The sequence below is a fragment of the Arachis hypogaea genome, chromosome 13, assembly GCF_003086295.3.
Source record: "Arachis hypogaea cultivar Tifrunner chromosome 13, arahy.Tifrunner.gnm2.J5K5, whole genome shotgun sequence".
NCBI lineage: Eukaryota > Viridiplantae > Streptophyta > Magnoliopsida > Fabales > Fabaceae > Arachis > Arachis hypogaea.
The window spans coordinates 55,984,834-55,996,720 of NC_092048.1; the positions used below are offsets into that span (position 1 = coordinate 55,984,834).

The window sequence follows — 11,887 nt, forward strand, 5'->3', positions numbered from 1 at the left end:
GGATTGATTTGATTGACAATGATTAAGTGAAGTGAAGATCTAGATCAAGCACTTTTTATTTTTCTGTTTTTGACTAACATACTAACTGTTTGAATTTTTGCTTAAGCCAATTAACATTTCACTTCAGCCATGGATTGAAGTGCTATTGCTTTCTGGTGTTGTGATTTTTATGCTTGGGTTGTATGTCAGGTACAAGGAGAATTACACCCACTTTTTGTGAACAAGACGAAAGAACCCTCAGAAGATTAAGAAGAGCTAAAAGAGGGAAAAACATTATTGGAGAAGAGGAGTCAGAAGAAGAATTCCAAGATATGGAGGAACACTTAACAAACCCACCAAATGGAGCTGAAGGAGCAGCCAATAACAACAACAACCCACCACAGAGAAGAGTTTTGGCTTCCTACACATGTGCAGATCCTAGACATTGTGGGAGTAGCATTCTCACCCCAAATGTCAATGCAAATAACTTTGAACTAAAGCCACAACTCATCACCTTGGTTCAAAACAATTGTTCTTATGGAGGAGGACCACTTGAAGACCCTAACCAACACTTGTCCACCTTCTTGAGAATTTGTGACACTGTCAAAACCAATGGTGTGCACTCTGACAGTTACAAGCTACTGCTATTTCCATTTTCTCTCAGAGACAAAGCCACTCAATGGTTGGAATCCTTCCCAAGAGACAGCATCAACAATTGGGATGATCTAGTAACCAAGTTCCTTGCCAAGTTTTACCCACCTCAAAGAGTTATCAAATTGAAGACTGAAGTGCAAACATTCACACAAATGGATGCTGAACCCTTGTATGAGGCATGGGAACGATACAAAGCTCTAATCAGGAAGTGTCCACCAGGAATGTTCAGTGAGTGGGACAGATTATAGAATTTCTATGAAGGTTTGACACTGAAATCTCAAGAGGCTTTGGATTATTCAGCAGGAGACTCTCTACAACTAATGAAAACAGCAGAGGAAGCTCAAAATCTCATTGATATGGTGGCCAACAATTAATATTTCTTTGCTCACCAAAGGCAACACCAACCATCACAAAGGAAAGGAGTGATGGAGTTGGAAGGAGTGGACTCAATCTTGGCTCAAAACAAAATGATGCAGCAGCAAATTCAACAACAATTTGAGCAAATGGCCAAGAGGATTGATAGCCTCCAAGTTGCAGCAGTTAACACAAGCCAACCATCATCCACATGGGGGCAAAATGAAGAGACTCAAGAAGAGCTACAGCAAGAACAAGTCCAGTACATGCATAATCAAAATTCTGGGCCAAATGAAGTCTATGGTGACACCTACAACCCTTCTTGGAAGAACCATCCAAACCTTAGGTGGGGAGACAATCACAACCAGAATCAACAACCATGGCAGAGAAACTCAAATCAAAATACCTCAAGAAACAACCAAAACCACAACCAGCAGCAAACTAACCAAAACCCTTACAAAAAACCCCAAAACAACTATCCCAACTCCAACCATTACCCATCCAATAACCAAACCTCAAATCAAAACACTTACCCTCAACCCTCAACACCCCACAATCAACCAATCTCACAAGAATCTCAAAGGATTAACAACTTGGAGCTCCTAATGAAAAAAATGATGAAAACTCAAGAGATGACATTGAGGAACCAGGAAGCCTCAATGAAAAATATGGAAAGGCAAATTGGATAACTCTCCAAGCAAATCACCATTGAAAGGTCATCAAACTCACTGCCAAGTGACACCATTCCTAATCCAAAAGAGGAGTGCAAGGCAATACAACTAAGGAGTGGAAAAGTCTTGGTGAAAAATGAAGAAGCAACCAAGAAGCCAAAAGAAAGTGACAAGAAACAAGCTGAAGAAGAGAAAGTCAATGACAAGAAAGAGACAGCAAGCAAGCAAACTCAGAATCAAGCTCAAGAAAAAAAAGATCAGCCAAAAAAATCAAGAAAGGGAAAGGAAGTAATTGAAGAGCCAACTAAGGACCAAAGGCAGGGAATGAACTTCACTCCTCCCTTGCCATATCCTCAAAGGTTCAACAAGGAGACTAAGGACCAACACTTCCCAAAATTTCTTGAAATCTTCAAGAAGTTAGAGATCAATATTCCCTTAGCTGAAACACTTGAGCAAATGCCCCTGTACGCAAAGTTCTTGAAGGAACTTATCAACAAGAAGAGGAGTTGGCAAGTCAATAAAACTGTACTGCTCACTGAAGAATGCAGAGCACTAATCCAGAAGGGACTTCCTCCTAAACTCGAGGACCCTGGGAGTTTCTTTCTACCCTGCGCCATTAGCAGTATGACCATCAAGAAGGCGATGTGTGACTTGGGAGCTAGTATCAATCTAATGCCTGCCTCTCTAGTGAAAAAGCTAGGCATAAAAGAGGTAAAACCAGTACAGATGTCTCTAGAATTGGTGGAAAAATCAGTGATATGCCCTAGGGGTATAATTGAGAACCTTCTAGTCAAGGTAGACAGATTCATCTTCCCTACAGATTTTGTGATCCTGGATTCGAATCAGGATGAGGGCAACTCCATTATACTGGGAAGACCGTTCTTGGCCACTGCTAGGGCCATCATAGACATAGAGCAAGGAGAATTAACCCTCAGGATGCATAATGAAAGTATCACTCTGAGTGTACTACCAGAAACACAGAGCAGTAATGGAAAGAAGGATGGTACAGAAACAGACAAGGAGAATCTGCAGTGGAAGGAGGAAATCAACAAGACAAACAACAACTTCCCTCCCAAGCAAGAGATAGATGATACAGCAGGCCAAAAAGAGGAAGAGACTGTGCAAAATAATGAAGAAGCTCAAGAGGACATTGTAGTATTGGCAACTAAGAAAAGGAATTTCAAAAGGGAGCCTATTTTCAAAGAAGAAGGGTCAACAAAAGGAGGGAAGAAAAACAAGAACAGAATAAAAAAGGGTTGGAAGAACAAAAAAATTCCAACAGAAGGGCTCTCCAAAGGTGACAAAGTGCAGTTAGTCTATCAACAACTAGAAGCAGACCAACACACTAACGATTACTATACTGTGAGCAAAAATATTATCACTAGAACATGCTGAGATAGAGCACCAAGGAACAAAGAAGAAGCTCACGATCAGAGGGGACAAGTTGAGGCACTACAGTCATCAACCACCATAAAAGAGGGAGTTAATGTCAAGCTAATGACAATAAACGAGCGCTTCATGGGAGGCAACCCATGATTTATGATTCCTGCTTGCTTTTAAATTCAATAAAAGCATGATCACTTTAGCATGATTTTGAATTTGTCTAAACATCCTTGACAGATGCATATACTGCTTTGAAATACATGCTAGATTTCTAAGTTTGGTGTGCTTGACAGCACACAAAAGTTAACATTTCAAGCATTCTTAGATCATATGCTTAGTCATTTTGGTGAAGTATATGACCAAACATTAAGTTTGGTGTCTGCATGTGTACGAATTTTGAGAAAAAATTTAACTTTTGTTCAGAAAATCAAAGTCATGCAAAGATGGATCATACATTGTTTAGTTTTAGAAATTTATGCTAAGAGATAAATTGGCACTTATGGTGAAAGTATCAATTGTAACAAGCGCTTATTCTAATCACTGAGCAAGAGACAAGTTTGGTGTTCACCAAACTTTGGTTCAGGGACACAATTGATCTTTCACAACTAAGGACCATTATATAAAATATAAGCATATACCATTTGACCACCGTGCTTTAAATGAGTTCTGAAGCATTTCATTTTGATTTAATTAGAAAAAAAAGGGGCTTGAAGAAAAGACAAGAGGAAGGAACGGTTATGACAAGCCAAGAGAAGGATCACATGTGCCTAGAGAGGTGTGCCAATCTTGGAAAGCAAAATCTGCATGCATGCACCATTGGACACCGAAAAAGCAAGCAACCAATAGGAAGAGAATCCTTGTCAAGCTTCAACAATACATGCAGGCCATTCATTTCATGAATATCTATACGATTCAACTCAATCCCCACCATTCATCATCATAACCGAATGCAATACTCTCTTGTGATCTTGTTGGGAAACTTGAAAACCTTTTCCATAAATAGCCTCCAACACATTATAAAGAACACTTTCATACAGACCATTCTCACTCAAAGCACACAATTTCCTTTTTCTCTTCACAACAAAACCGAACATCACTCCAAACACAACCCCCAACTATCTCTTATTCACACACATATTCAATGGCCTCTTCAAGATCAAGGAGAAGACCAGGAAAGGAACCAATGGTGACAGAGCCTCCATCCTATGACACAAAAAGGTTCAAATCCCAATTTCATGAAGCAAGATACAATAGACTCATGAAAACAAAGATTGTCATCCCTGAAATGGGGTTCGAACTAAAGGAGGGAGAATACCCCATTATGCGACAAATCACCAAGGAAAAAAGATGGGATCTTCTGTGCCGTCCTCTCACTGATATTAGTGCTGTGATGATAAGGGAATTCTACGCCAATGCAGTTAAGAAGAACGAAAATAGCCCATCGTACAAAAGTTATGTCAGAGGTGTTGAAGTGAACTTTAGCCCACCATCAATCACAAGAGCTCTAAAGTTGAGAACCATAACTTACGATGAGCTTAGCTATGAAGACAGACTGCGTGGCGACAATGATCCTGATGAAATATTGGAGGGATTATGCATTGAAGGAAGAGACTGGGAAAGAGACTCACAGGGAACCCCGAGTTGTCTGAAGAGACTTGATCTCAGACCTGAGGCAAAGGGGTGGTATGAGGTGGTAAGGGTATCAATACTCCCCACTGCAAATACCTCATCAGTCATAATCAAGAGAGCTCTCTTGACATACTGCATCCTACATGGTGGGGAAATCGACCTTGCCCAACTCATAGCAGATAGCATCCAGGAGATGGCTGAAGACACAAATAAATCGGGTAGGCTTGGACACCCAAGCACAATCCTGAGATTGTGTAACAGGGCTGGAGTGCTCTTCGAGGATGAAGATACAGAGAAGGTGAAAGGAACCAGAGGAATTACAAAGAGAAAAATGGAAGGCCTTAATGAAGAAGAAGAGGAAGATCAAGAAGAAGAAAGAACTCACCGAAGAAGAAGGTCACATAGGAGGGACGAACAAGCTCAGGGTGTCATAGATATGAGTCAATTGCAGGAAGTTCTTGATGAAATATCACAACAGAATGCGAAAGCGCAAGAGCAGTATTCAAGGCAACAGGAACTCTATCTGCAACAACAAGAGCAATATCTAGAGCACCGGGAACAATATTCGAAGGATAGGGAGCAAAATGAAGCTTGGCAACACAGAATGGAGGAAAGATTGGAGAGCTGGCAGCAACAATCAATGGCGCAACAACAAGAACTTCAAGCTAAAGTTCTTGAGGGACAAAGGGAACTAACAACAGGACTTCAAGAGTCATATGATAAGATGTTCCTGACCCAAGCTAAGTATGGGGAATATACTCACAACTTGTATCAGTGGAAGAATGTTCATCATACCATCGGAGAAACTAGACAAGTGCAGCAAATAGAGCATTATGAAGATACACAAGCAAAGTTGGAGTATTTAATCCGCTGCATGCCAGGATTAAATTCACAAATCAAACCATTTGAGTTGTGCCAAGATTTAAGAGACCAACAGAAAGCAAAGACCAAGCATTATACAGCAATGATGTATAAGAGATTGGAGACAGCTGGGCTCACAGGTCTCATAGATCCCATCTGGGACAAAAGGTGCCCTAGTGAAGAAGTTCGTGACTACTCCAAGCTTGGAAAAAGGAAGAAGAACAAGGGAGAATCCAGCAAATCCAAAAGAATGGAAATGCCTAACAAATAGAGGTGGTGAAGCTCCTTTTCTTGCTTTTACTTAAATAAGGAAGATGCATGTCTGAAACATGACATGCCTCCAATTGCTTCATGATTGACTATTTCTTTTGTTTAAATTAGTGGCTAGTTAAAGAAAGTTATCTCCATAATAATTGTCATCACTCATTAACTTGAATACTTTGTCTTGTCTCCCTTGCTGTTTGAATAAAAGAAAGATGTTTGATTTAGAAAAGTAATTGTTCAATGTTGCAAAAGTTAGAATGAAAGATTAGTGGTGGTGTGTGTTTGATTCAACTATTAGCTCATGAAATAAATGTGCAGAATGACTTGTTTCTTAAAGCTTAAGCTAGTTTGCTGCTATGATCCTTCAAATAATGAAAACCCCTTGAAAATAAACCAAAACAGAAAGAAAAAGAAAGAAGAAAAGCCAAAAGTTGGCAAAGAAACAAACAATAAGGCTAGACACCAATAGCTTGGACCCTAGGACATATGCCTGTGGTGTTTGTGTACTAGGATATGCTTGGACAAGTAGGTTCTAAGAAGTATCTTAAAACTTGGCAACTTAGATCAACTGATTTGGGATTGTCAACTGAAAGTCCACAATAAAGAGCAACCTAGCTACAAAACATTTAGTAATCCAAAGAGATGCTGGGCATCAATGATCCTAGGAAGAAAAAGGTGAGCCATGTGTCTGTGGTGAAAAAAAATGTTGAGTGAAAATAAGCCAAAGGTCACTACAACATTTGACACCAAGCCTCTAATAGATAATAAGCTCTGAAATGCAAAAGAAAGCAGAAAAAGCTAACAAGGGGATTAAGCAAAAAGGTAAGGAATCATAGCAGCAACCTTGGTGAACCCTTAAGGAAGCATAGTTATTTTGACAGCAAGTAATAAATGAGCTATTTTTGATCTGCATAAAATCCCATAAACAAAATTCAACTAATTGCCTAATAAGGACATGCATACGTATCTACTTCATTCTATCTTCTCTTATGTTTAAATGTTTGCTTGGGGACAAGCAAGTTTTAAGTTTGGTGTTGTGATGACAAGTCATCTTAGCCTAGTTTCACTAGCCTTTTTCTTTGTTTTTGTTAGGTTTTATACACTTTCTTGCATTCTAAGTAAGTAATTTGGAATGAAAATGCATGACTGATGAGCGGATAATTTATACGCTTTTTGGCATTGTTTTTAGTATGTTTTTAGTAGGATCTAGTTACTTTTAGGGATGTTTTCATTAGTTTTTATGTTAAATTCACATTTCTGGACTTTACTATGAGTTTGTGTGTTTTTCTGTGATTTCAGGTATTTTCTGGCTGAAATTGAGGGACTTGAGCAGAAATCAGATTCAGAGGTTGAAGAAGGACTGCTGATGCTGTTGGATTCTGACCTCCCTGCACTCAAAGTGGATTTTCTGGAGCTACAGAACTCGAAATGGCGCGCTTCTAATTGCGTTGTAAAGTAGACATCTAGGGATTTCCAGCCATATATAATAGTCCATACTTTGGCCAAGAATAGATGACGTGAACTGGCGTCCAACGCCAGCTTTCTGCCCAAATCTGGCGTCCAGTGCCAGAAAAGGAGCCAAAACCAGAGTTGAACGCCCAAACTGGCACAAAAGCTGGCGTTCAACTCCAAGAAGGACCTCTACACGTGCAACACTCAAGTTCAGCCCAAGCACACACCAAGTGGGCTCCGAAAGTGGATTTATGCATCAATTACTTACTTCTGTAAACCCTAGTAGCTAGTTTATTATAAATAGGACCTTTTACTATTGTATTAGACATCTTTGGTCTCAGTTTTAATCCATTGTTCATCTTAGGAGACTATTGATCACGTTTTAGGGGGCTGGCCATTCGGCCATGCCTGGACCTTTCACTTATGTATTTTCAACAGTAGAGTTTCTACACTCCATAGATTAAGGTGTGGAGCTCTGCTGTTCCTCAAAGATTAATGCAAAGTACTACTGTTTTCTATTCAATTCATCTTATTTCGCTTCTAAGATATTCATTCGCTCTTCAACCTGAATGTGATGAACGTGACAATCATCATCATTCCCTATGAACGCGTGCCTGACAACCACTCCCGTTCTACCTTCGACTGAATGAGTATTTCTTAGATCTCTTAATCGGAATCTTCGTGGTGTAAGCTAGAATGATGGTGGCATTCAAGAGAATCCGGAAAGTCTAAACCTTGTCTGTGGTATTCCGAGTAGGATTCAATGAATGAATGACTGTGACGAGCTCCAAACTTGCGATTGCTGGGCGTAGTGACAGACGCAAAAGGATAGTAAATCCTATTCCAGCATGATCGAGAACCGACAGATGAATAGCCGTGCCGTGACAGGGTGCGTTGACCATTTTCACTGAGAGGATAAGATGAAGCCATTGACAAGGGTGATGCCTCCAAACGATTAGCCGTGCCGTGACAGGGCATTTGGATCATTTTCCCGAGAGAAGACCGAAAGTAGCCATTGACAATGGTGATGTATCACATAAAGCCAGCCATGGAAAGGAGTAAGACTGATTGGATGAAGATAGCAGGAAAGCAGAGGTTCAGAGGAACGAAAAGCATCTCCATTCGCTTATCTGAAATTCCTGCCAATGATTTACATAAGTACCTCTATCCCTATTCTATTATTTATTTTCGAAAACCCATTACTATTTTATATCCACCTGACTGAGATTTACAAGGTGACCATAGCTTGCTTCATACCAACAATCTCCGTGGGATTCGACCCTTACTCACGTAAGGTATTACTTGGACGACCCAATGCACTTGCTGGTTAGTTGTGCGAAGTTGTGAACCATGGTATTGGCATCATGTGTTTGGCGCCATCACCAGGGAAAGAAAGAGCGATGAATTTTACATAATCAAAAGTGTAATCACAATTTCTGCGCACCAAGTTTTTGGCGCCGTTGCCGGGGATTGTTTGAGTTTGGACAACTAACGGTTCATCCTGTTGCTCAGATTAGGTAATTTTCTTTTTGTTTTCTTTTCAAAAATTTTTCAAAAATATTTCAAAATTTTCTCACCTGTTTTCAAAAAAATTTTAGATTCAAAATTTTTAAGAATGAATTCTAGTGTTTCATGAAGCATGTGAAGCTTGGCTGGCTGTAAAGCCATGTCTAAATTCTTTTGAACTGAGGCTTCCAACCATCAGCTGTTATACGACTGTAGGGTATGTCAGGCATGTCATGTCTGAATTACATGCTGAAGCTTGGCTGGCCATTGGCCATGTCTAGTGTTTTGGACCGGAGCTTTCATTGAAAGCTTGGCTGGCTAGTGAGCCATGTCTAATTCCTGGACTGAAGCTTTAAATTAAGAATGCAAGATTCCTGGAATTCATATTAAAAATTTTGGAATCCTTATTTTTCTTTCTTTCTAAATAATTTTCGAAAAATATAAAATAAAAATCCAAAAAAATTAGAAAATCATAAAAATCAAAAAATATTTTGTGTTTCTTGTTTGAGTCTTGAGTCATGTTATAAGTTTGGTGTCAATTGCATGTGCATCTTGCATTTTTTGAAAATTCTCATGCATTCATAGTGTTCTTCATGATCTTCAAGTTGTTCTTGGTAAGTCTTCTTGTTTGATCTTTGCATTTGCATGTTTTGTGTCTTTTCTTGTTTTTCATATGCATTCTTGAATTCTTAGTGTCTAAGCATTAAAGAATTCTAAGTTTGGTGTCTTGCATATTTTCCTTGCATTAAAAATTTTTCAAAAATATGTTCTTGATGTTCATCATGACATTCAAAGTGTTCTTGGTGTTCATCTTGACATTCATAGCATTCTTGCATGCATCACATGTTTTGATCTAAAATTCTCATACATTGCATCATTTTTCTTGTTTTTCTCTCTCTTCATTAAAAATTCAAAAATAAAAAAAAATATATCTTTCCCTTTTTCTCTCTCATAAATTCGAAAATTAGATTTGACTTTTTCAAAAATTTTCAAAAATCTAGTTGTTTTTATGAGTCAAATCAAAGTTTCAATTTAAAAATCTCATCTTTTTCAAAATCTTTTTCAAACTTCTTAGTTATTTTCGAAAATTCTAAAAATATTTTTCAAAAACCTTTTTCTTAATTTTATATCAAATTTTCAAAAATAACAATAACAATTAATGTTTTGATTCAAAAATTTCAAGTTTGTTACTTGCTTGTTAAGAAAGATTCAAACTTTGAGTTCTAGAATCATATCTTGTGATTTCTTGTGAATCAAGTCATTAATTGTGATTTTAAAAATCAAATCTTTTTCAAAACTAATTTCTATCATATCTTTTCAAAAATATCTTCTCATCTTATCTTTTTCAAAAATTTGATTTCAAAATATCTTTTCTAACTTCCTAACTTCTTATCTTTTCAAAATTTGTTTTAACTAACTAACTAACTTTTTGTTTGTTTCTTATCTTTTTCAAAACTACCTAACTAACTCTCTCTCTCTAATTTTCGAAAATATCTTCCCTCTTTTTCAAAATTCTTTTTAATTAACTAATTATTTTATTTTTATTTTGAATTTTTGAAAAAAACTACTAACCTTTTTTAAAAACTATTTTCAAAAATCACTAACTCTTTTTCAAAATTTATTTTCGAAAATTCCTTCTCTCTCATCTCCTTCTATTTATTTATTCATTCACTAACATCTCATCTCACATCTCTGCCCTCCTCACAGTTGTGTTTCTTTCTTTACATCACATTCTTTGTCTTCTTCTTTTCTTCTACTAACACAAGGACCTATATACTGTGGTATAAAGGATCTATATTATTATTATTATTATTTTCTGTGCCCTCTTCTTTGTCATATGAGCAGGAGCAAGGACAAGAATATTCTTGTTGAAGCAGATCCAGAATCTGAAAGGACTCTGAAGAGAAAACTAAGAGAAGCTAAATTACAACAATCCAGAGATAACCTTTCAGAAATTTTCGAACAGGAAGAGGAGATGGCAGCCAAAAATAATAATAATGCAAGGAGGATGCTTGGTGACTTTACTGCACCTAATTCCAATTTACATGGAAGAAGCATCTCCATTCCTACCATTGGAGCAAACAACTTTGAGCTGAAACCTCAATTAGTTTCTCTGATGCAGCAAAACTGCAAGTTTCATGGACTTCCATCTGAAGATCCTTTTCAGTTCTTAACTGAATTCTTGCAGATCTATGATACTGTTAAGACTAATGGAGTAGATCCTGAAGTCTACAGGCTCATGCTTTTCCCTTTTGCTGTAAGAGACAGAGCTAGACTGTGGTTGGATTCTCAACCCAAGGATAGCCTGAACTCTTGGGATAAGCTGGTCAAGGCTTTCTTAGCCAAGTTATTTCCTCCTCAAAAGCTGAGCAAGCTTAGAGTGGATGTTCAAACCTTTAGACAGAAAGAAGGTGAATCCCTCTATGAAGCTTGGGAGAGATACAAAGGACTGACCAAAAAGTGTCCTTCTGACATGCTTTCAGAATGGACCATCCTGGATATATTCTATGATGGTCTGTCTGAGTTATCTAAGATGTCATTGGATACCTCTACAGGTGGATCCATTCATCTGAAGAAAACGCCTGCAGAAGCTCAAGAACTCATTGACATGGTTGCAAATAACCAGTTCATGTACACTTCTGAAAGGAATCCTGTGAATAATGGGACGCCTATGAAGAAGGGAGTTCTTGAGGTTGATACTCTGAATGCCATATTGGCTCAGAACAAAATATTGACTCAGCAAGTCAATATGATTTCTCAGAGTCTGAATGGAATGCAAGCTGCATCCAACAGTACTCAAGAGGCATCTTCTGAAGAAGAAGCTTATGATCCTGAGAACCCTGCAATAGCAGAGGTGAATTACTTAGGTGAACCTTATGAAAACACCTATAACTCATCATGGAGAAATCATCCAAATTTCTCATGGAAGGATCAAAAGCCTCAACAAGGCCTTAATAATGGTGGAAGAAACAGGTTTAACAATAATAAACCTTTTCCATCATCCACTCAGCAACAGACAGAGAACTCTGAACAAAATACTTCTAATTTAGCAAACTTAGTCTCTGATCTATCTAAGGCCACTATAAGTTTCATGAATGAAACAAGGTCTTCCATTAGAAATTTGGAAGCACAAG

The 11,887-nt window shown here is 38.1% G+C and overlaps 1 non-coding gene across 1 annotated transcript; it reads right to left on the reverse strand.

Moving 5' to 3' along the window:
* Positions 1-11,124: 11,124 nt before the first annotated feature.
* On the reverse strand, positions 11,125-11,232 carry LOC112739604 (small nucleolar RNA R71). Its single transcript, XR_003170533.1, has one exon. It is a non-coding gene; the product is annotated as a small nucleolar RNA R71 (small nucleolar RNA).
* Positions 11,233-11,887: the final 655 nt, after the last annotated feature.